This window comes from Canis lupus, chromosome 12 (assembly GCF_003254725.2).
Source record: "Canis lupus dingo isolate Sandy chromosome 12, ASM325472v2, whole genome shotgun sequence".
Lineage (NCBI taxonomy): Eukaryota > Metazoa > Chordata > Mammalia > Carnivora > Canidae > Canis > Canis lupus.
Genome location: NC_064254.1, coordinates 59,186,594 through 59,211,404, shown reverse-complemented (window position 1 = coordinate 59,211,404; position 24,811 = coordinate 59,186,594). Strand labels below are relative to the sequence as shown.

Sequence of the window (24,811 nt, the reverse complement as noted above, 5' to 3'; positions counted from 1 at the left end):
TTCTGTGAGGCCAGGAAAAATAAAGGGCAAAATCTCTGCAACTAAGAGCATACAATCTGGCTTGGAACATGAGAGGGGCCCACATGACACAACTGCACAGTGACAAATGAGGGTAAGTTTTGTTATTTATTTATGTCCCCTAACCCATTAAAAAGAGAAAGAGAGAGAGATATGGTCAACCTTAAATAAAAGCATGTAATCCAGTCATACATTATGGGGTACAAAAATAAAAGTTTAACAGAGAAAGGAAAAAGTATTGATGAGACAGTCAAAGAGGGTAGCCTGTAGAAGAAAAATAAGTCCTTATCTTATCCTTACAAGATGAGAAGTATTTCAATAAGCAGAAAGAAAGGAAGAGTCCACATTTAATTCCAGAGAAGCAGCATAAACATCAGTTTAGAGACAGGCAGCATTATATTGTGATTATCTTCCCAGTATCCATTCTTTGCTACTATATGGGTTAGAGCAAAATGGCCCCAGCTCCAGCAAAGAACTGGGCCACAGGCAATCAGGATAAATCCATCCTTCTTTCCATAGTCACTGGTCCAAATTTCCAGGTGTAAGTCAATCAGTAAATGGTGCCCATTGGTTTCCATGGCTCAAGGGAGGACTCTTAATTTTGTTGTGGGAAGGGATGCATTCTCTCACATTGGTCATAATGAAGCTTGGGTCTCTGGTTATTATGGGTATTCTTGAGTATTAAAACATGAAAAGTATGATTCTTCATAATGATGAGAAACAGAGATGTTTTCTACTGAAGAAATATTGTCAGCATGTAATACAGTGATTTGCCATTCTATTCACATCCTTAAAATATGACATCTATAAAGAGAACATACATCAATATGTTGATAACATATATCAACTATGAAGAAAATACAGAGGGGATCTGCAAAACATTTCTACTGTGTATAATATTGTCCAATCTACTTGACTTCAATGATTATCACTTCATTAATAGTGAAACATATTTTTTTATCTATCTCAAATAAATATTTTGAGAGTCAGGATTTATAAAAGGAGTATGTTGCAATGCACAAGTTTTAGGAAGAATATAAGCATAATTGCACTAAAATGAAAATCACTGCTAAGACAGTTAATGTCCAAATGTATATTTTTATTCAATAAATAAGTTTTGTTAATGTGTGCTAGATCCTAGGACACCCGGACAACCAGTCATATACCTTATTTATTCAGTCAATTTCTCTGATTTTCTTTTCCTACATAGTTGAAACATTTGGAATAGCATAACATAGACAAAATAAAAATAAAAGAGTAACTTTATGTAACTCCTATTTCCAATAAGGAAAAGTGTAATGCAATGAATCTACATTTCTTTGAAGTCAGTTACAATATTATTTCAAACAGCTAAATTTCTTATTTTTCCTCTTGATATCTAAAATTCTTTCATTTATTTCAGTCAGTCATTTTTAACTGGAATTTGGGTCACTTAACTGTCCTCTTTCTCCTCATCCTAGTTTCATCTAATCTCTTAACTTTCATCATTTCACTTCTAGACAGTACAATATATAAATACACAAAATCAATACTCAATTTGATAGCTATAGTACTAATTTTAACAAACTTTATCTCAATAAAACCTTATTCCAAATGTGAACTGTATTTAAATGCCCTCTATTACTTAGTGTCTAAAGTTCTTTGAATTTCACCATACCTCTTTCTCTTCACACTGTCAATGATAGCTTGTCTATTTTTCTTTATTATTACTATTATTTTAGATTAGATTTTATTTATTTACTCATGAGAGACACACACACACACAGAGAGAGAGAGAGAGAGAGAGAGAGGCAGAGACACAAGCAGAGGGAGAAGCAGGCTCCATGCAGGGAGCCCGATACGGGACTCAATCCTGGGTCTCCAGTATCACGCCCTGGACTGACGGCAGCGCCAAACCGCTGAGCTACCCGGGCTACCCCTTTTTTCTTATTTTTGATTGGGAAATGTATGCCACTGAATAAGCAGCAAAATTTGATTTTTTTCACCTCACTTACATTTTTCAAAATGTGTTTAATGTATGGAAATAACTTCATACCTACTGAAAAGAATACCAACTAACCCTTATAGACCAAAAATTCTGGCTTATTAGACTTCTATAATATACTTAGTTTTTGAACAAATTTTAAAAGAAAATTTTACAAGTCAATAATTTTTTATCTATAAAAATAGTTTTCTAAACTCCTAAAATAATCCATTTCACAAAAACATTAAAACTTTATGAGAAACATAAATTCCACTTTTTTAGAAAGGTATTTGTATAATTTTTTTGCTGAAATCTTCAAAATATCACCCAATAGCTTGTTAATAAAACCAAATCAAGTTTATTTGGACTCATTGCATTGAGGAAGAGCACCCTTTGACAGTCTTACCCGTGTCTCAGAAGAATAATGTCAGAAATGAGATATTTATAAGACTGAAGTTTGAGCTCAAGTGATTAAAGGTGCTCTTTCTAGGTAGGGAACTGATCATGATTCAATAAAAAAATTTGTGTTTATAACAGTATAGGATTGGTAGACATAGCAAAGCAGGTGTCTTGAAGCAAGTCTTAGAAAGTAAATTCCTGTTTAATAAGTAAGCAGAATGCCCAGGTGAGATTTTTTTGTCTGCAATAAATTGATCTGTAGGAAATGCCTAAAACAAAAGTTACTTATGGGTTTATGGCTTTATTTCTCCCAGGCAAAATTCTCATGGAACAAGCAACTAAAACCGGTTGATATAATTAGTCTAAAATCTTTTTGAAGTCCTTTTGAAACAGATGGTCTTATTACTGGGCCTTCCCTTTTGACCATTCTTTAATTCTTTCGCCTGAGTATAGGTGGTTATCATAAGGGGAAATGATTAAATAGATGTCTGTAGAGTCATCATTACATAACAGAGTTCTGTTGGTGGTCATTTCAACCAATACATATATCAGGTTTTCTTGTTCTTTTCTCATTTGATGGAACAGTGCCTATGAAAGTCATTTAGAATTCTAGAGGTTGGGGCAGCCTGGGTGGCTTGGCGGTTTAGCACCACCTTTAGCCCAGGGCCTGATCCTGGAGACCCGGGATTGAGTCCCACATAGGGTTCCCTGCATGGAGGCTGCTTCTCCCTCTGCCTGTGTCTCTGCCTCTCTCTCTCTCTCTCTCTCTCTCTGTGTGTGTCTCATGAATAAATAAATAAAAATTTTTTTTTAAAAAAAGAAAACACTAAGGGAGAAAAAATATAAAAAAATAAAAAAATAAAATTCTAGAGGTTACATATTTGAGCATTATAACAGTCAAACACTAAGAATACTATGATAAGATTATATAGTCCACACCTAAGCCAAAAACCAAGGGTCGTCTAATTAATTCAGGAGAACAGACTGCATCCACAATGAAGCCTACAGACTAGATATGGGCACATTGCCTAAATTACCTAATCTCATAATTTCCTTTATTTGTTTCCTGGACCCTCTTAGTACTAATAAATAGAAATATCTATTGGATTATAAAAACCATATTCTTTTCCTAAAGTGGTACATATAATACTTCTGAAGTCCAGTTCAGTTATGTATTGTCTTCTTACTTTGTGAACAGAGAAGGAGTTCTATGGATTTCTGACATTATCTAACTCCCTTTTAAATCTCTGAACCATACCATGTGTCTAGTAAGGAGTGATATAAAGAGGCTTAGGACAGAAAAGAAACTTCATAATTTCCCTTAAAGAGTTAAATTTTCAGATCTCCACAGAGATCTGGGCTTTTCTCCTTGACAAGCTACATAATAATCTCTTTCTCTGAGTGTAAAATAGTAGACCCAAATGTAGATCAAGTGATATCAGAGACTACTGAATACTCTGAAACAGGCATCAATTTACTAAGATAACAGATACCTGTCCAGTTTATTGATAGTAGTCAGTAGGCTTCTGTATTGCAAATTTGATATCTATGGTAGGGGACATCTCAATGACAAGTTTTCAGGCAAAATACCCCTATGTGGATGCCTTGCCTTATTGTATAGTTTTGCACTATTCAGGGGTAGTTAGGTTGGGAGAATACATAGTAACAATGCCATGAAATAGATGAAATGTTATACCGTATAGGGGAACCCAAAAACTTCCTACATAGTAAACCTTGTTTGTAAGGTCTGTAACATGAGATAGGTATTTAATAAATTCCACAGGTTCACTTGCTGAGTCTTAACTCTGTGAAAGTTCAGTTATATAGAGATGTTCTCCTATGAGTGATGTCTGGGTGTTACAGAAACTTCTCTTCCTAACCTCCTAGGTATGACATAAAACTCCTATGAGTGATGTCTGGGTGTTACAGAAACTTCTCTTCCTATCCTCCTAGGTATGACATAAAAGAGGTTTTAGTTTTTAGTTTTCTGCCTGATGTGCTGTTTTCCACAGAATAAATAAATAAATAGCAACCAAAACAAAAACCATACATTAATAATTGAGACAATGACTGACAAAATCAAATGTTTTATTATAAATGATTAGAACTAAAAGGAGTTAGTTAACACTCAGAAAAATGGTTGCAAGCACAGCAGTTGGTTCAATTTTATGTTTAACCCAAATCTAAATCATGAACAAATTGCATCCAGGTGTTGGCCTTATTCTTAGGAGCGAATAAGAATACAGAAAGTGGAGTGATGGTGGCACATTCAGTTGAGAGCCAATTCTTGGTTTTGATTCAGGTCATGATCTCAGGGTGTTGTGACTGAGCCCCACATGGGGCTCCACACTCAATGTGGAGTCTGCTTAAGACTCTCCACCCCTCCCCGTGCTTTCGCTTTCTCTCTCTAAATAAATAAATACATCTTTAAAAAAAAAAAAAGGAATACAGAAAGCACACAGTTGAAAGAATTACAATTTGCTTCTAAGCTCCAGACTTTCCAAAATTTTTTAACAGTCCCAATAAAAGTAGTACCTTTATCACTGGAGATTTGGAAACATAAAATCAAGAGATGTGTTTTTGCTATTGTCAGAACAACAGCTTCCCAGAAAGGAAGTGCTTTGATCTACTCTAAGAATAAGTAAACAATGACCAGGATGACATATTCAAAACCCAAATGATGATGTTAAGTAGACTTATTGTGATAGCCATTTCAAAATATATACAAATATTGAATCATTATGTTGTACATTTGAAACTAATGTAATGTTATGTTTCAATTACATCTCAATTTTAAAAAATAGAAGTAATTAATTATATGAACTCCTTTAAAAATGTTCACAGGGACTTTGAGGCGTGGACTATTGTCCATGTCCCTTCTATATAGCCATGTACCAGAGATATCCTTAGCAATCTTAGTAAAAATATCCCCACCAATGTTGAGTGACTATAGTGGTCAATTTGTCTTTATTGTGGTGAGTAGTTTCAAGTGAAATTTTGGCAAGATTCTAGTTAAGATCCTCTAGTGTCACCAAGTGTCTACTCTGGAGTGTCAGAGATAATCTTATTGCAATTTAAAACTGCAATTTCTCCTGGAGTCAATCAGTGGCATCCTATAATAGCTACCTTCAGTCTCTCAAAAGAGTTGGCTTCTAGGACTATTATCAGGGCCAGGAACTTAGTAAGGCCTACCTGCTATATTCATTATCTAGGCATTTCCTTTGGCTTTCATGCTGTTTTTGCATAGCTTCAACATTTATGATAGCCATCCCTTTAGGAAGTACAAGAGCATTTAGGAGTCATTTAATCTGTTACCAATTTTAACTGGGTTAATGGCAGGGGTTAAAAACATTCATTGTTACCAATTCATACTCATTAGGATGGCTAGTATCAAAAATATGAAAAATAACAAAGGTTAGTGGGGATGTGAAGAAATTAGAACAGTGGTGCTTTGCTGGTAGGAATCTAAAATGATGCAGTCACTGTAGAAAATAGTTTATGTTGTATTAATATGTTATATGATGCTAACTGAGATAAACCAGATACACAAGGAAAAATATTATATGATTTCACTTATATAAGGTACCTAAAAATTCATAGAGACAGAAAATAGAATAGAGATTACTAGGGCTAGTGGGAGATGACAATGAGGAGTTACAGTTTCATGATATGCCCCCAAATGGTACATTTAAAAGTGGTTAAAGTGGTAAATTTTTTGATATATGCATAGAATGTTTGTGTCTCCCCCAGATTTGAAGGCTGAAATCTTAACCTCTAATGTGATGGTATTATAAGGCGGAGGCTTTAAAAACAGTTTAGTGCTCTTACAAAAAAGACATCATAGAATTCTTTGCCTCTGCCTTGTGAATACATAATGAGAAGATGGAAGTCTATAAACCAAGAAGCAGGTCCTCATTCGACACTGAGTCTACTAGCACCTCAACCTGAGACTTCCCAGACCCTAGAACTGTGAGAAATAAATGTTATTTGAGCCACCCAGCCTATGGTATTTTTTATAGTTTACCAAATGGACTAAGATTGAGTGTGTATGCATGTGTGCGTAGTATAACCGTAATTTATAAAAATCCTCTTTTTCTAAAGGATTTCAAAATCATGAATTACTCCAATGGCCTACTTGATATGAGTATCTATGTTAACTCTTATCTCTTGCTAATTTGAAAGCTCTGGCAAGTACACAAAATTCTACCATCTGAACGAAATTTACTTCTGATAACAGGTTAATTTTTTTTAAGATTTTATTTATTTACTTGAGAGAAACAGAGAGAGAGAAAGAGAGAGCACACACCAGCAGGGGGAGGGGCAGAGGGAGAAGGACAAGTAGATTCCTCACTGAGCATGGAGCCTGATGCAGGGCTCAATCCCAGCACCCTTAGATCATGATATGAGCAGAAGACAGACTTTAACCAACTGAGCCATCCTGGTGCTCCATGATAACAAGTTATCTTCTAAGAGTTAATTGAAATATGTCATGGCTGTCTTGCCTAAAATTTTCCAGTTTCAGAATTAAGATGACCTATTGATAAATGATACTAAATCAGGATTTTCTAGGGATGTTTATAATAAGTCTGTTAGTAACTAAAAATAGGAGTCAGTCTTCAAGTTCACATCATCTTGAGAACATAACAAAAATTGGTCTACATGTCAGATAAGAAAAATTAAGAATCCTGAAAGTTCTAATTAAAAACCTGTGGAAAATAAGAGAGTGCCACAGTAAATCCCCAAGGCAGAACTGCCCAGTGAATTGCTGAACCTCCCGGTGGTGAAGGGAGAGGGGGCCACTACCAGATATTGACTATGTTGATCTAAAGGGGCACAAAAGAAAGCAAAATATGTGATTATAATGTTAGTACTGAAGATAACATAGTATTGAGAATTGGTACCTCAGAGAAGCATAGTATAAATATGACTCATTTATTTAGGCTTAAGGTCCTGAACAAATCTATGTTCTCAATCGCAGGGTTTTTTTATTAGGAGAATTGGAGTGTCGCAGGGACTAGTATAAGGTATGACTAATCTTCTTTGCCTATTTGGCTTTTGATTATTACATTGACTTGAGTTATTTCTTAGCTTCTAGTTTTTGATGATATTATGAAAATTTAGATCAATCTGAACCTCAATGAGTTCATCCCCCAGCTTTTTGCCAATATCATAGAATTTTTTGTCTACAAAGAACTTATTACCATGTAGTAATCTTCTACCTGGGCTTGATTTAAACAAAAACAAAACAAAACAAACCAAACCCAGAGAATCAAAGTTCAGTTTATCTAGGAAGCTGTGATCTGATTATCAATAAGAGATCTGAAGAAAAATATTATTTGAAGAGCTTTTAATTTATCAATTCCATGGCTTCTCTAAATCCTTCTGGTTTCCTGTGTAATTCAGAATATTCTCAAGCAACCCTTATGGTCTTCCTCATCTTCCTTTTTCATGCAATTTTTGTACATAGAATTCCTCTTACGATATGAACCAACTAATATTGATCTTGGAGCCTGAATTTTATGTTCTAAGAACTATCTTAAATTCCTCTGTAAATGTCTACTTATCTTATCTAAGCTTCTGAAAATCTTTGGCAATGGCTTTCAGCTTAGACCAGTCTTGATATGACTTGGAGCTTAAAATCGACCATAAAATAAAAAGCTTACCTTTTTTTAAAGGAGCTTTAACTTTACAAGACAGTTGAATTTCATGGGTTTCTGGATACCTAGAAGAAACAAAAGAGGAGTAGAGACAATGTAATAAGGGTCAAAAGATAAACAAAGGAATAATAAAATAAAAGCCATTAGGTTTAAGTTGTTATTGGGAATATATTTTTTTAAAAAGATAGTTATGGGAATCCCTGGGTGGCTCAGCGGTTTAGCGCCTGCCTTTGGCCCAGGGCCTGATCCTACAGTCTTGGGATTGAGTCCCGCGACGGACTTCCGGCATGGAGCCTGCTTCTCCCTCTGCCTGTGTCTGCCTCTCTCTCTCTCTCTATGTCTATCATGAATAAATAAATAAATCTTTAAAAAAAAAAGTTACACGTTTTTCATATTTTTGTCTCATGCAAAGAAATCTTTTTAAAAAGCAAATTGGAGGGCCGCCTGGGTGGCTCAGCGGTTTAGCGCCGCTGTCAGCCCAGGGCGTGATCATAGAGACCTGGGCTCGAGTCCCACATCCGGCTCCCTGCGTGGAGCCTGCTTCTCCTTCTGCCTGTGTCTCTGCCTCTGTGTGCGTGTGTGTGTCTCTCTCATGAATAAATAAAGTCTTAAAAAAACAAAACAAATTGGAATTTCTTTTAGAAGCTTCCTCATAACAATAAAATCAATGCAAAAGTTGGATATCTGAGATTTTGCTCCCCTTCATTACAGCATATGTCTCAAATGAACAATTTCATGTCAAAGTTCCTCAAGGTAAGATTATAACCTAAATTATACTTGGTGAAGTTATGAAGGATAGTCACTTGAATTAAAGTGTAAAGACATGTTAGAGACAGGAGATCTGACCAATTAAAGTATAGACATGTTAGAGACAGAAGATCTAAGTACATAGATTTAATTTTACAGGAGATGAACCTTTGAAAGGCTAGCAACAATCCATCTAAAGCATGTGAGGCACCTTGTGTCTTGGGTCCTCAAATGATTGGCATGCACCTGCCATATCACACAACCTCTCCGTCAGAGTCAGTCAAGTACACAGACCTGAAAATCTGTGACAGCAGACAGAAGTTCTAGAGAAAAGATATCGTCCATAATCACATTCTCAAGGGAAAAATAAATCAAGAGTTGCCTTAGTCTTATAAGATTCTCACTGATAAGTAACATAAGGTAAGATTTATCTAAAGGAAACTAGCCTGAGTGATTATTTCTGCAGTCCTTAGTCCCTGGGGAGAGCTTGAGAAATAGGTTTATTGGAGCCTATGCTCTTTCTCTTTCCTCTTATGACACAAACTCTCTCTATGCCTCTCTCTTTCTACATGTATGTCTCTGTCTCTGTCTCTCTGTCTCTGTCTCTCTCACACACACACACAAAGACTAAGACAAAGACAAATAGAGTTGTTAGCAAGAAAGCAGATTTTCAGTAAGGATGAAAGCTTTCAAATCTTATCAGATAATAAAGATATCCATTAAAAAATTCTGTTTCCTGAAAGAGAATATAAATTTGGCATTTCTTATGACATGAAAAATAATTGGCAAGATTTACCTTTTTCCCTGTCATAGCCAGAGACCACTGAGCTCAAGAAACATCAATAGAGTACTGTTTCTGGGTTTGAGGGTCTTAGCCATGGTGGTAAGATGGTGTCTCAGTTGAATCTCAGTGAAACCTCCAAAATCTATCTTACCCAATATGGTAGACTCTAGCCACACGTGGATATTTAAATTTAAGTTTAAAGTAATTGATATTAAATAGAATAAAAATTAGTTCCTTAGTCATGCTTAGCCACATTTCAAGTGCACTTGTGGCTAGTGACTACTATACTGGATATTTCTATCATTGCATGAAGCTCTACAAAACATCACTTTTCCAGATTGTTGAATTTACTAAAGTATCACCAAGTGACTTGATAATTAAGGAAAAATAAGTTTATTTGAATTTATACAATAGGGTGAATGCCCCCTTCACAGAATCTTAGAAGTGTGTCAGAAAAGAGAATTTGAAAGTGGCTCAGATCAAGTGGTTTTAAGCAAGGTTTTTGAGGTAGGAAATAGGTTAGGATTGAACAAAGTTTGTGATATAACAGTTTCAAGTTGGTAAATGCAGCAAAATGAGGGTCTTCAAATGAATCTTGATAAGTAAATTCTTATTTAATAAATAAACAGTTCCCCCAGGCAAGCAGACTATTGTCTCTGATAAAATTGATCTATAGGAATATCCTGCAATAAACACTCAAATTATTTCTGTTTCATAGTCTTACCTTTGCCAGGCAAGGTAAGCTGCAACAAGGTCAATTAAGTCATGTTCACACAGTTCTCATGGTGTTAAAACACAAAGAGATATTTTTAACATTATATCAAATAGGATTTTTTCTTTCTATAAAATAAAAATAAAATAAAAAATTTAAAATATTAAAAATGTACCCCAACACATTATTTGCATTTAATGTGTAAAGTTTAATTCCATAAAAGCACCAGAAAAAAAATCTGTAATAAACTTTAAAATAATTACATGAGAGACAACTAATTCTGGGAAACAAACAAGGGGTAGTGGAAAGGGAGGTGGGTGGGAGGTTCGGGTGACTAGGTGATGGACACTGAGGGGGGCACTTGGTGGGATGAGCACTGGGTTTTATGCTATATGTTGGCAAATTGAACTCCAATAAAAAATTAATTTAAAAAATTACAAAAAGCTTACTTAAGCCTTCTACAGGAGTAGGCAATCTGAACTCTTTAGACTAATTCTGATGGGTCACAATTAAGGAAGATTTACATAAATGGAAATTATGTTTAAGGAAATTCCAACCAATTCAATTTTCCATCACTTAGGAAAACTAAAAGAAGATTTCAACAAACTAGCATTTGTCTCTAACTAGGATGCAGTCTGCAGGCAAAAGTCAGCTTTTTAAAGAGTTTTAAAATAGTATTCCCTAAGATCAAGTCTCCACAGGCCAACAAATTAATTCCAATAAAAATTGAGGAAAAGATTTTTAAAATAATACAAAATGACCCTAATGAGAAAATTTTATATTAAAAATAAATAGGTCAAAGCAAAAGAAGAAAGCGGAAAAAGCAGGGAGTCAGACCATCTCACCCCTGGGACAGATGTTCCAGAAGTACAAGAAGACCATCATCTGTTGTCATGAGAATTTTTTTTTTGCCATATTTATTGAAGGTTATAGAATGAAGTAAAAATGAAGAGAAAATTCTAAATGTGGCACCTGGAAGACAAGATTTGACTACTATACAACAGACTGAGGACACAGAACAGAAAGTAAGAGGAGTAATAACAGATATCATTTACAATTAAAAAGAAATATTTTGTTTTACAATCATATAATGTCCTTGAAATTAGTTCATATTTAGAGCGAGGGGAAAAGGGAGAGGAATTTTCTTTGGCTGGAGATATAAGTGTATTTAAAGGAAAGTCTGTTTTAAAAAGGGGTGGTGGTGGTGGTGATTAAATGGAAATAAAAACCAGATATGCATTTAAGCCATGTCTCAGCTATGGAGGATGTGGCCAATGCAGTTACATGAGGATGAAGTCACAGAACCAATATATACAGCCTAAAGTTTGTAAATAAATATCCTAAGTTGGTTTGTGTTATGCTCTTCTTTACCCAGAGACCCAGATCAATAATTTTAGAATGGGTCTCAGTGATACCAGCAATCACTAAATAAAAGTAGAGCAGGCTCTACTCTTCTGTAGGAAGAGTCATTATTTAAGTGACAGGAATCATTCAATCCTATTGAATGGATAGAAGCAATATATTATTGAAATGATGTTATGGAATATCTGGTCAGTAAAACAAGTGATAAACTTAAGGGATATACATAGAAGAAATTAACAAAGAAAATAAGTACAGATGTGATTTATGAATGAGATAGTATATTCCAATCTTAGAATTATAAGAATCAAAGATAAAATCAGATAAAATTACCTAGAATTTTTTTAAAAGATTTATTTTAGTGGAGGATAAAATCAGATAAAGTTACCTAGAAAATTTTTAAAAGATTTATTTTAGTGGAGGAAGGGAGACGGAGAGAGAATTTCAAGCAGACTCTGCACTGCACACAGAGCCCAATGAGGGTCTTGACCCTACGACCCGGAGATCACAACCTGAGCCAAAACCAGGAGTTGGACACTTAACTGACTGCACTGCCCAGGCATCCCTAGAAATGTTTTGGGTCTTTTTTAAGGTTCTAATTATTTATTTGACAGAGAGAGAGAGAGCGAGCGCACAAGAAGGGGGAGCAGCAGACAGAGGGAGAGGGAGAAGCAGACTCCTTGCTGAGCAGGGAGCCTGATGTGGGGCTCAATCCCAGGATCCTAGGATTATGACCTGAGCTGAAGGCAGATCCCTAACTGACTGAACCACCCATGTGCCCCTCTAGAAATGTTTTTTAAGTGCCTGAAATCTGAAAGATCTTATAATGCCTCCAAGTAAAAATGAAAAGCAAGTAGCCATTTTAAGATACAGCCTAGTAAAAGGCTTAAGTATCCAAGAAGAATTCTCCATTTTTCAAAAGCTTTTCCAAAAGGAAAACAATATTTTAATCTGACTCAAAATTGCTGAGTCATATTGCTCAATTATAATAAACCAAATTATAAACCATGCAGTTGTATTTTTAGAATTATCAAACCAGTGTTCTTATTCTGACCATTTTTGTGAATGTATTTTTATGAAAAATATATCATGTGCTGCATTTGTGCATTTTCTACCCAAAGGGCCCATAGCTTTCATCAGATAAAATCACATCCTATTACCCTATTCTTATACTTTTTAATGAATATCCATTTTGTGCAGTTTTCATGAAAATCCCAAAGTGCCATCTTGCCCTGTCCAACAAATGAGTATGTAACTCAACCATAAACCAACCAGTTTTCCTCTCTCTCATCTTTCCTCCCTTCACCTTTCTCTCTCTCCTTTTCCATCTTTCTTCTTTCATTCTCCTCCCTCTCTCCCCCTTTTAAAATTTAAGGAAAGTGATACTAAGGCATCAAATATTAGTGTATGAATGAAGCTCTTCAAAAGATGCTGTTAAGAGAATAAAAAGAAAAGCTACAAACTGACAAAACACTTGCAAAACACATATTTGCTAAAGGATTTATATTCAGGATATATAAAGAACTCTCAAAATTTAATAATAAAGAAGGAACCCATTTTCTCCAGTGAGCAAACATAAAAATATAGCCAAAGACCTACAGTATACAATTACAATAAAATAATATTTTCATCTATCAAAATGACATATTACTTGCTCCATAGCAAGAGACTATGAGGACAAGCACTCATACTTTTGCAGTAATGTAAACTGGTAAAACTTTTCTGGAAGGAGAGTTTGATGTCATTTATCCTAGAACTTATGTTCATATTTTTGACCCATATATTCCCTTTTGTATAGATAAACCAAGAAAATCATTATATATGTAGTCAAAGACATGTATTTGAAAATATTATTTATAGCTTTTTTTAAGAAAGTGGAGAATGGAAATAAACTAAACGTATAACAATAGGGAAAAATCATATAAAATATAGTAAGAGATACAATGAATTTGGCAGCCACAAAGAATATTGTCTAACATGAGAAAATACTTAGGGTTTCATGTTAAGTAAAAATATATATATATACACATATACACACATTTTATACACACACACATTAAATATGTTTAATGGTGTTAATATACTCTACCTCAGTATAGGAAACCATAAGAACTGAAACGTAGGAAATGTTACCTCTTGTTTTTGTAACACATAGGATTTTGGACAATTTTTTTAGATTAAGGATTTTTGTTTTCTTCATACTTTATCCTTTAATGCTTTCTACATAAAAACACGATTTCCTTTATATGGAAAAAATACATTTATTTCATTTATTTTAGGTAGTGGAGCCATTATCCAAGCTAGTGGCTTTCAGGCACTGATTTATCATGGGAACAAGTTTGAAATATAGATCCTGTTTTATATTAATCTTTTCAAAACATAGATTAAGAATGTTAAATTCAATCAGCATGGTTTTCAAGAGAACTAAATGAAGTGACACAATTTCTAAAGTTTTATGTAAATATATTTTTAAGGTTGAGTTTGAGAGTCGAGGGCAGGCGGGCAGAGCAGAGTCAATCAATGATCTTTTCTTTGGCCCTGGAGAATGAATGGAAAATATGTATGGCTCAGTGATGGGTTGACTAATAGATTTTTACCAGAAAAAAAAAAATTAGACCTTGTTTTGTTCAATCTTCTCCTTTTATAGATGGAGCATCTGAGTGAGAACTGACTACTATCTCCACATTTAAAAAATCTATTTTAATTCCAACTCATTACTATTTTCTATCCCTGGATTCAAAATATCTACCACTACTCAGAATTCTATTAAATCTTGGGACACCAGATAGCTTTCCTATTTGTTGTGGTAAATACGCAAATAGGAATCAGTGGTAACCTGCAGAATAAATGATGGTCACCAATGTGTCCCAAAATACATTGGATTGAGTCTCTGCTGGTTTCATTGCTAGAAACCAGATCCCTGCCAAACTATGCCCAAATGAGTTCTGATAATCTTCCAGGTGCTACCACCCATGTGCTCTTGTGTTCTGTTGACAGTTTCCTCCTTAGACCAGCACTACTACTTTAATGCTGATGACCCTCCAAAGATTACTTTAACACTGATCACATGGGTGGCAGACACTGAGCGGGGCACTTGACGGGATGCACACAGCACTGGGTGATATGTTATATGTTGGTAAATTGAACTCCAATGAAAAAATTAATTAATTAATTAATTAATTAATTTAAAAAAAGAAACACTGATCACAACTGTTCTTATCTAGTGGCAGCTTCCACTACCACTGTTTGGCTTCATAGAATTAACTCTGTTGATTCATTATCTACTTTATCATAAACATTGGTCAGGTACTTCTTGTTAATCCTCCCTAGGATACCATCATCCCAATAGTTAAATGAGAAATTGACATTTGTAACATGTCTTTATTGAAAGATCAAGGATAACTTAAAGAAAATATAAGGGAACTAACAACTACCATATCCATCATTTGAGTGAATCAGACAAAAGTAAGATCAAGGAGTTTTCACCACAGAAGAGGCAGGAAAGGAGCTGTTAACACAAAACTCTACTCTCCCTGTACCACTATATATTCTAATGAGCTGATAAGCCATGCTTTTTCCAAATGTCCAGTGTTACTCTTTCTTGGATGCCCATTTCCTTCCAACAATTAATCTAAGTAAACAATTCCTTAATCTGAGGTAGCAATACTTTTCCCATGACTAACTTTTACTACCTTGACTCACTTTGAGAGTTTCCATTTCTGCATTGTTAGAATATTTACATTTGCAACACTGGAGTGTTATATTACAAGTTCTTATCTTAACGTTGATTTCATTTATCTAAATTCTGTCACCACAGCTAGATGGCTAAAATTCCAAAGACAGGAACTAGTATTTCTTTTTCATTCTCTATGGTATTTTGCACTATACTGGACACAGAGTAGGCTTTTGATACTCAAAGATTTGAGCGAATTTGACTTATTTGACTAGGATAATTTGAGACTTGAGATATGAAGGCAATGGTCTTCTTCAAATATTTATTCTCTTTTCTTTGGTGATGTAATGTAAATGCCTTAGCCCTAAATACAAGAGTGAACATAAATCATTCTAAACACTATCAGGAAATAAGAAGGAATGGAATCTAGGATTAGAGATGAAATAACTAAGTATCCATATGATTAGTTATTTGACTTTTGCAATCCTGTGTTATTTCCTTTCTTTATGTAGCTTGTTTAAGCTTTTAATGACAAAATAGCCTTTGAAAAATTCATTCCATTTTAATATCAGTTCAGGAAAATGCATGGATCAGTGGTATCCTAAGCACATTTACCTGCTGACTAGAGAGACTCTTAAAAAAACAACAAATCTAACATTCATTCACTGGAACAAGGACAAATAGAATAGAAAAACTGTTCACCTCCAGACTCAGGCAATTAGTTTTAAGTATGTCTAGATGCGTGCTGCCACAAGAAATAAATGCACTGAATAGTAACTACGAGGAAGGATAAATTACAAAAGACACCAATGTATAAGTAAATATCCTAACAGAAGGCACTTGAAAATAAACCCTTACTACTATTATTAGAGGGTTCAAAATATAAAGATCTATTAAATTTTATTTTTGAATTTTCATACCTGTCTGCATGGTAACAGTCCAGGACAATTTTAGATGGGAAATTTAAATTAAGACTTACAGATTGGACAGAAAGAACAAATACCCATAAAGTCCTAATCTAACTGAGCAGATGAATTCTAGCATTCTTTTTCTTTCTTTCTTTTTAAATAGTAATAAGCTTTCTGTCATGATCAGGAGACAGAGTAATCTGAAGATAATCAGATAATATTTTGTTTAAGGATATGAATATAGAAACAGAAAAAATTATTCTAAAGATAATGTTTGTCTTTCCCCAAGAAGCAGACATTTCTTTATAAATAAAAAGTCTTTTTATTTTATTCTTATCATAAGAGTAATAGAAGAAAAATATTTAAAATATAGAAGGGCTTAAAATTAAAAACAATTTTTCTTCCTGTCTTCCACTCCCAGTTCCACTCCCACAGACAACAATTATTTTGTACCATTTCTGGCTTTACTTCTTTTAGAGGTTATCTTTGTTATAAAAAAGATTATCTGGATTCTAGGTTATCTTCTAGAGGTCATCTGTATAAACATATAACAATGTGCATGTGCCTTTACACCTCCGTTTTTTGATCAACTATTCTCTCTGCCAGAAAAGATGAGCTCACTCCACCTGCACCTTCCCCTCCCCATTCAGTGTTTATTAGATTATGTTTTGTAGGTTTACTTGAAAGTTTTAAGTAATCTCATGAAACATCTCATTCTTTATTTACATTTCCTAACTCCTAACTATACACATGAAAAAAAGTTAGCATTTCTTTCTGTACTTCATTCTATTTCATCTTCCTCCTTCTACCTCCCAATCTCAGTCAGATGTACCATTATTTTACTGTCAAGTTTTATTGAATTTGCAGTTTATTCTCTAACAGTTATGAGTTCTTTCACTCTTTCTTTATATGTTGATTCTGAAAACTGAAAACAGATAGAAAGCATGTACATTATCATTCATTACAGGATCATTTCGTATGACTGGATTTTGAGAAAGAGAAATATAATCTATATAATTGAACCATGAATAAAATATTCCAAGAATATGGATAAAATGGATTCTCAATGTTTACTTGGCTGCTTCTCAAAGTCTTTGGTTAGGAGGAAACATTTTAAAAAATAATGAAGAGATATTTTCCAGAATTTTTTTCAAAAAAGCTGAAATATTTCAGGTTGAAAAGACTCATAAAGTGCTAAAAAGAAACAAAGGAAAAATCTACCCTGAGACATATTAGAGTAACATTATTTAATATCAAAGATGAAGAGAGAATTTTTAAAAGCTTACAAAAAGGAAGAATAGGTAATATACAAAGGAATAAGAATTAGACTGACCAGATTTTTCAGTAGCAACACTGGATGCAAAAAGACAATGAAGAAGTGTTTCTAAAGTGTTAAGGAGCAAGAACTTAGAATCTAGAATTTTCTATGTGAAGGCCTAATTAAAATATGAAGGCATAAAGCGTTAAAGAGCAAAAACTTGGAATCTAGAATTTTCTATGTGAAGGCGTAATTAAAATGTGAAGGCATAATAAAATATCCTCAGATATATAAGACCTGGAAAGTTTTGCTACAATAGAATTTTTCTTCAATTTTCAATTCTTACACCAAAGGCCGACACAAGGTAGGCAGGCACTCAATAAATACACAATAAAGAAAGGAAGGAAATGTGGGAGGGAGGGAGAAAGGGAAGAAAAAAGGAGAGAAAAGCTGAAAGTAAACCCAGTTACCAGTTTTATGAAAACACAGAAATACTTTCATATATGGTTGAATGGTATTTTCTACATAAATACCTACATTAAAAACAACTTTGGACACTTAAGAGGCAAATTCAAAAAAGAAAAAGTGGCAAGAGAAATTTGGAGTAAGGTGATGAAATTTTTGGTATAATTTATTGTTGCCTTTTTAAAAATTGCTGAAACTAATTATTCAGCCTTAGGAAAAAACCACAACTATGCTATAACATAAATGAAAATTGAAGATATTAGCTAAGTGAAAAAAGTTGTAGAAAGACCTTTCAAGATATGATTCCACTTTCAATGTATCTAAAATAGTTAAACTTAGAGTGCTAGTTGAGGGGGCAATAGGGAGCTCTGGGGGAAGGGAAAAAAGCTGTTGGATGGGATTGGGGTTTCAGTTCTGAAAGATAAAAAATGTTCTAGAAGTCTCCTGTAGAACACTGCTGATAGTCAACACTACTACACTGTATACTTAAAAATGGCTAAGAATTAAAGTTTATCTCATGTATTTTTTACCACAGTGAAAAATGAGCTGAAACTAGAGCTTTTGTATCTGCAATTAAGTAGCAACATAGAATAGCTGCCTTTCAATTCCTCCTTAGGAAACACATGGTGACTATCAGTTTCTTGTTTTTGTTTTTTTAAATGACTAGCACTTTTTCTCCTTTTCTTCTGAGTATTGTTTCCTTTTTCCTTACTATTCTGACTGTGTGACCATGAGCTGAACCAAAGCCAATCAGATTCCTCTTCTCAGTGACTGAATTGTGTCCTTATCAGATTCATATATTGAAGCTCAAACTCCCAGTACCTTCAGAATGTGATTATAATTGGAGTTAGGTCTTTAAAAAAGTAATTAAGTTAAAATGACACTTTAGGGCTGGGATCCTAATTCAATGTGACTGGTGTTCTTATAGGAGGGATGTGAATACACAGAGGAAAAAAGGCTGTGAGGACACAACAAAAAAGGTGGCCATCTTCAAGCCAAGGAGAGAAGCTTTAGGAAAAATCAAACTTGTCGACCACTTGATCATGGACTGCTAGCCTCCAGAACATTGAGAATATAAATTACTTTTGTTTAAGCCACACAGCCTTAGTAGTTTGTTATGACAGCCCTAGCAAACTAATATGCTTAGAAATCTTATTGTGAATAAAGCCACCAAAACAGCAAGGTAGTTGATGTGATAGAGCAGTTAACATTCTGGGTATGTGTGGAGTGGAGGAAAGATAATATTTACATATAAAATTCAAAATTAGGAAGCAGTCAATCCTCTAAAGAACACTACATGAGTAACGAAATATAGTAATGGAGGATGAGGACCTATTTTAAGGAAGTTTGGAAAGTAAATATTGAGAAATGTGTTCATTATGTGATTTTCTACAAAGTCTCAAAAGAAAAAAATTCTAATATCAGCAAGAATGTTATGTACCTATGAGCATTGGTTCATTTTCACCATGTTAATACCATGACACTTGTAGCTATTCACATTACCCATGTAACATTTGTGATTTACACTTGTCAACCAGAGAGAAAAGACAGGTTACCAATAGAGGAAAGACACTTGGTCAGACAGCCAACAATCTTAACAAAAACAACAGAAGACAGAAAAGAGAGGGAAAATATTTTTTAAATGATGAGAGAAGAGTCAATTATAAGAGGTTTTAAAATTATATTTTAAACTTAATCCCTCTGGTCCTAAAAACAAATGTGTCCCTGTTATGGAGATGGATGTATTAGGTGGTTACTGACATTGAACCTTTGAATCAGGATAATAGCTAATTAAAATACCATTTGTGGTATACCTATAATATACAAATAACCTCTAATCCTCAAAACAATCCTAATAGTAGGCATTATTATTTCTATTTTATAAAACAGAAGCCATTATTCTATATATTATACCACTGGCCTTTCCTAATTCTTCTTGATCTAAATTTATGTTCATCAAGCAAACTTTATAACTACAAAGAATAATTACAATTATTTTTATATAAATTTCCTCTTTAGGGATAAAAACAGCATACTGATTTTTCACAAAGTTCATGCAAGAAATAATTTGGAGTATTAGAGAGTTTATGTAAATTTTATTTATACAAATCTTTAGAAGCATGTCTATGATCAGAAAATTAAATGTATTTATATTTACAGAAGTCTGAATCTTATAAAACCTATTTTGTCTAATTATATGACTAAAGTACTATCTTTAATATTTAAAGTACTAAGTTATTATTAGAAAAGCATAAAAACTGGGATTTTTTTTTCAATAGAGATGAAATGTTAGTACCATTCTACCTTGTTTTCTTACTTGATTTTCCTTAGGACTCTCCTACACTCCCATGGCTGTATTTAACTCAGCCATGGAATATTCTGACCCACAGAAAAATCAAATGCATGTCCTTGGCCTCATTAGAACAGTTTCACTAATCATCATTATCCAAATTTACATTTTAAAAATTCCAATAGCAATTATTGTCTTTGGAATTCTTTTGGTGATTAATCATGTACTGCTTTGTGACAAACCTATTGTTCTCTTGAACTGTTAACTATTTTGTTATTTATCTTTATGCTACAATCCTTCTTTCATATCATCACAAAATTATCTCCCCAAAGCACAGATATTATGATCATACTATTGTCCTGCTCAAAAACTATGAAAGGCACATTCTCATGATCTCCTCTGGGTTCAAGCTCCCTGCTTCCACTGAATTGGTTCATTTTAGAGATCATGACACTGTTCCATCTGCACATTCTGTTCTTCCCCACACGGGCCCTGTGGTAGACAAAGCAATAGACACTCAAAAATGTCCACATACTAATCTCCAGAACCTATGAATATGTTACCTTGCTCTGCAGTTATGAATAAAGATCTTGAGATGGAGAGATTAACCTGGATTTTGTACCGTACCCAAGGTGAATACAAGGATCCTTATAATGGAAGGAGGAAAGCAGGTCAGTCTGAGAAGGAGACTTAAAGACAGAAGCAGAGAGCAGAGACAGAGATTTGAAGATGTGATGCCATTAGGTTAGAAGTGAAGCCTTTAGAACCTAGAAAAGACACGGAATAGATTACCCCTAGAGCTTCCAGCCCTGCTGACATCTTCATATAACCCTGTAGGACCCCTTTTAGACTTCTGACCTCCAGAACTGTAAGATAATAAATGTATATTGTTTTAAGCCGTTAATGGTAATCTGTCATAGCAGCAATAGGAAAGCAATACATACTTACTTTTGGAAGACTGTCTCTTCTCTCCACTTGTAAAACAGGATTCTCAAAGCTTTACTGAGGATTGGGGGAGGTAGAGCAGGGAGTTTGCATTTCAGAATAATGAACGCTTGAGACATCTCTGCTTTTTTTTTTTTAATTTTTTTTTTTATTTATGATAGTCACACAGAGAGAGAGAGAGAGAGGCAGAGACACAGGCAGAGGAAGAAGCAGGCTCCATGCACCGGGAGCCCGACATGGGATTTGATCCTGGGTCTCTAGGATCGCGCCCTGGGCCAAAGGCAGGCGCCAAACCGCTGCGCCACCCAGGGATCCCCATCTCTGCTTTTAAAAATGTTCATCTACACTTTTTTCTCTTTCTCACTGTTGTGCTCTTTTCCCCTCAAATTCTTGTTTATAATAAATAGAAGTTAAACTTTTTCCTTTGTTTGGCTTCTGATAATCCATCCTCTTAGGATCTCATTTCCATGTCAGGTGATTGTATCAAACCATTTCCTCAATAAAAATTAAAAGAACTCTGATACCAGCTGTTAACAGTTTTTTGTATCCAACTGTATAAAGAATAATCTGAATTCAACATGTAAATTTTAGTCACAAATGTGATTATTTATAGATTCTTTCTTTTTCCTGCTGAAGGTCCATGGAATTGCCTTTGAATTTCCTCTCAGAAAGAGGTTACTAGATCCAAACTTAGCAGGGCATTATTATTTTTATTTGCTTTCCTTTAGCAGTAATAGTTTACATAAAATTATATGCAACATCACCAAATCATATGCAATTCTCTGTGGTTGATGGCATTTATTTTTAAAATGTCCATATTTTTTTCTCTGCTTTGTTTTTCTCGTAGCCTGAAATAGAGGGATCTCTGAAATAACATTATGACCTGATAGAAGTTTTCAGAGGAGGAGCTATACCAGATCCAAGCAATTACATTGGATTATATCAACCAACAGTTCTGGAAATACAGACTGCTAGAAAGTCAACAACACAGCAGGTGGCCAAAAATCAAGCACAAATTTTGACAAAGGAGTACTAGGAATACTATAGGATACTATTATTAATCCAATTTCTTGTCCTTATTTCCTAACGCATTAGAAAGTTAATAGTAAAGTCACTGAATGGGGTCAATATGAGTCAGGTTTAAGCTGCCTGGAGTTTTTATTTTCTTTTGTATTTAGAAGAAAACTATGTAATTGGTTTGACAGGAAGAAATCAAAACTGTTAACTGTTCCATAACAGAATTGATTTCATAAATGTCCTTTATGAAGAAAACTATAGCACATAAGCCAAAGTCTGCATTTGATTTTTATATTACTTGAGTGGGGACATCCTAAGTCCAGAAAACAGTTTCCTGTTATTTTCTGCTAGCATATGCCATTCAGAATGGAGTTCTATTTTTGACTTTAAAAGACTGGAATAGTTGAACCATAATTCATATTGCCTAATTAAGTCACCAAACTGTCAAAGGGCAAAGATAATATTTGATCATTTAAAATCCAATAGCTCAAATGAATAGACTGTGACACACACACACACACACACACACACACTTACTATATATTTTTATTTCCAACTCATTGCTACCACAGTAGGCTTAAGTTACTCACAAAAAGCATTATTTTAGTCTTTTAGAATCCTTACCTGAAAAACTAGTGTATCTCAACTCTCCACCAAATCCTCACATCTAAATTCAATGGACAGAGATTATTATTAAAAGAAAAGGAAAGCCAGTAGCAGATAATATTCAATAGACATATCACAATAAACCAAACGTTCCCAAATGAGCACACCTCAATGTTACATATCATTTTTTTATGAAAATATGTTACATAGTATGTCCCAGCCTCAGTTATATTGCCCTCTACTGGCACTCTCTACTGGAGTAATTACTCTTGCAACTGCTAACAACTTTTTGTTAGTATAAGCTGCTCTCACAAAGTTTTGTTGTTATGTTTTTGTTTTGTTTTTGTCTTTTACTCTAATGTCTCCTATATTTTCCTCTGATAGAGAAGCAGATATCACCAAATATAATTCCAAGTGTATTGCTGAGAAGCGTTCTACTATACTACATTCCATAATTTATTCATTCCTCTTTTGATAAGCATTTGAGCAGTTTCTAGGTTTTAGTTACTGCAAATAATATTGTAATCAACACTTGCATACAGGTCTTTGTGTGGACACCCGTTTTAATTTCTTTTGGTAAACATAGATAAAATGGTTGGATCATATGAAAGGTTAGGTTTAATTTTGTAAGAATTGTCAAGCTTCTGCCAAAAGTGGTTGTACCATCTTATATTCCCATTAACAGTGTATGAGAATACCATTTCCCAAACATCTTCCTCAAAATAAATCATTTAATTTTAGCCATTCTAGTAGATATGTAGTGGTTTTAATTTACATCTCCCTTTTCACTAATGATGTTGAACATTTTTCATGTGCCTCTGTCATTTGTAAATCTTCTTTAATTAAGTGTCTGTTCAAATATCTTTGCTCATTTTTGTAGGTGGTTGTCTGTGGGTCATACTATCAAGTTTTGAAAGTTCTTTTATATTCTGTCTATAGGTCATTTAGCCAATATATGTCATTTGCAAATATTTTCTACATAGTTTATAGCTGGTCTTTCATTTTCCAAATAGTTCCTCTTGCAGGGCAAAATGGGTTAATTTTGATGAAGTCCAGTTTGTTATTTTGTTAGTAGATGGTGCTTTTGCTGTCATATTCAAGAAAGCATCCTGTAACCCAAAGTTTCCTTCTATGCTCTCCTGCATAAGTTGAGAAAATCATGGATTTTTCTTATTTAGTTTTTTAATGTGGTGAATTACACTGATTTTCAAATATTAAATCAATTTTGTATTTCTGAAATAAACTCCACTTGATCACGATGTATTGTTCTTTTCACATATTTTTATTGTATTCACAAATACTTTTCTTTAAAGTTTTTCATCCACATTTATGAGGAATAGCTATCTGTAGTTTTATTTTTCTGGTAATGTCTTAGTATCAAAGAAATATTTGCCTCATAAAATGAATTGGGATGAGGTCCCTCCTGTTTAGTTTTCTGGAAGAATTTGCAGAGAATTGGTAATATTTCTTCTTTAAATGTTTGGAGGAATTTCAGTGAAGGCTTTTGAGACCAAAGTTTTCATTGTAGGATGGTTGTTAACTGTAAATTCAATTTTTTAAGATAAAAATCTTATTCTACTTATTTATTTTTTCCTTATTGAGTTTGGTGGTGTGTGTCTTTGAAAGAATTTGTTCATTTCACCAAGTTTTATGATTTATTGGCACAATGTTGTTCTTAATTGTTAAAAACTGTCAAAGATTAGAGATCTTATACTACTTGCAAGCTAACAAGTTAGCCTGCCAGTGTTGATATAGATACAGATATAGTTATAAATATAGATACAGATACAGATATCTAGACAGAAGAAACAAGATTTTTAGGATAAGAGAAACCTTTTATTACTTACAGCAAAATAGTTAGAGCAACATTTAGTACCAGTTCCCTCAGCCCCTGTCTCTGTGTAGCAACATGAATAAAAGTCAGATATTTCTTGCACAGGCAGCGAGGGTACATCACAGGAGAGGAGACTCAAAATTATGAGACTTGGAGTTTATACAGGTGCTGCTGGC

The 24,811-nt window shown here is 34.1% G+C and overlaps 1 protein-coding gene and 1 long non-coding RNA gene across 2 annotated transcripts in view; one reads left to right on the top strand and one right to left on the bottom strand.

The window, feature by feature from the left end:
• The window catches only part of GRIK2 (glutamate ionotropic receptor kainate type subunit 2), a 1,069,280-nt gene that overhangs the window by 1,003,970 nt on the left and 40,499 nt on the right, over window positions 1-24,811 (bottom strand). Inside the window, 1 exon segment of the mRNA XM_049092419.1 lies at window positions 8,044-8,102. The gene's annotated coding sequence lies outside the window, so the exon portion shown is untranslated.
• Window positions 17,681-24,811, top strand: part of LOC112658525 (uncharacterized) — a 35,245-nt gene continuing 28,114 nt past the window's right edge. The window contains exons 1-2 of the long non-coding RNA XR_003135757.3: window positions 17,681-17,842; window positions 22,026-22,172. This is a non-coding gene — a long non-coding RNA (uncharacterized LOC112658525). The remainder of the gene's footprint in view (window positions 17,843-22,025; window positions 22,173-24,811) is intronic.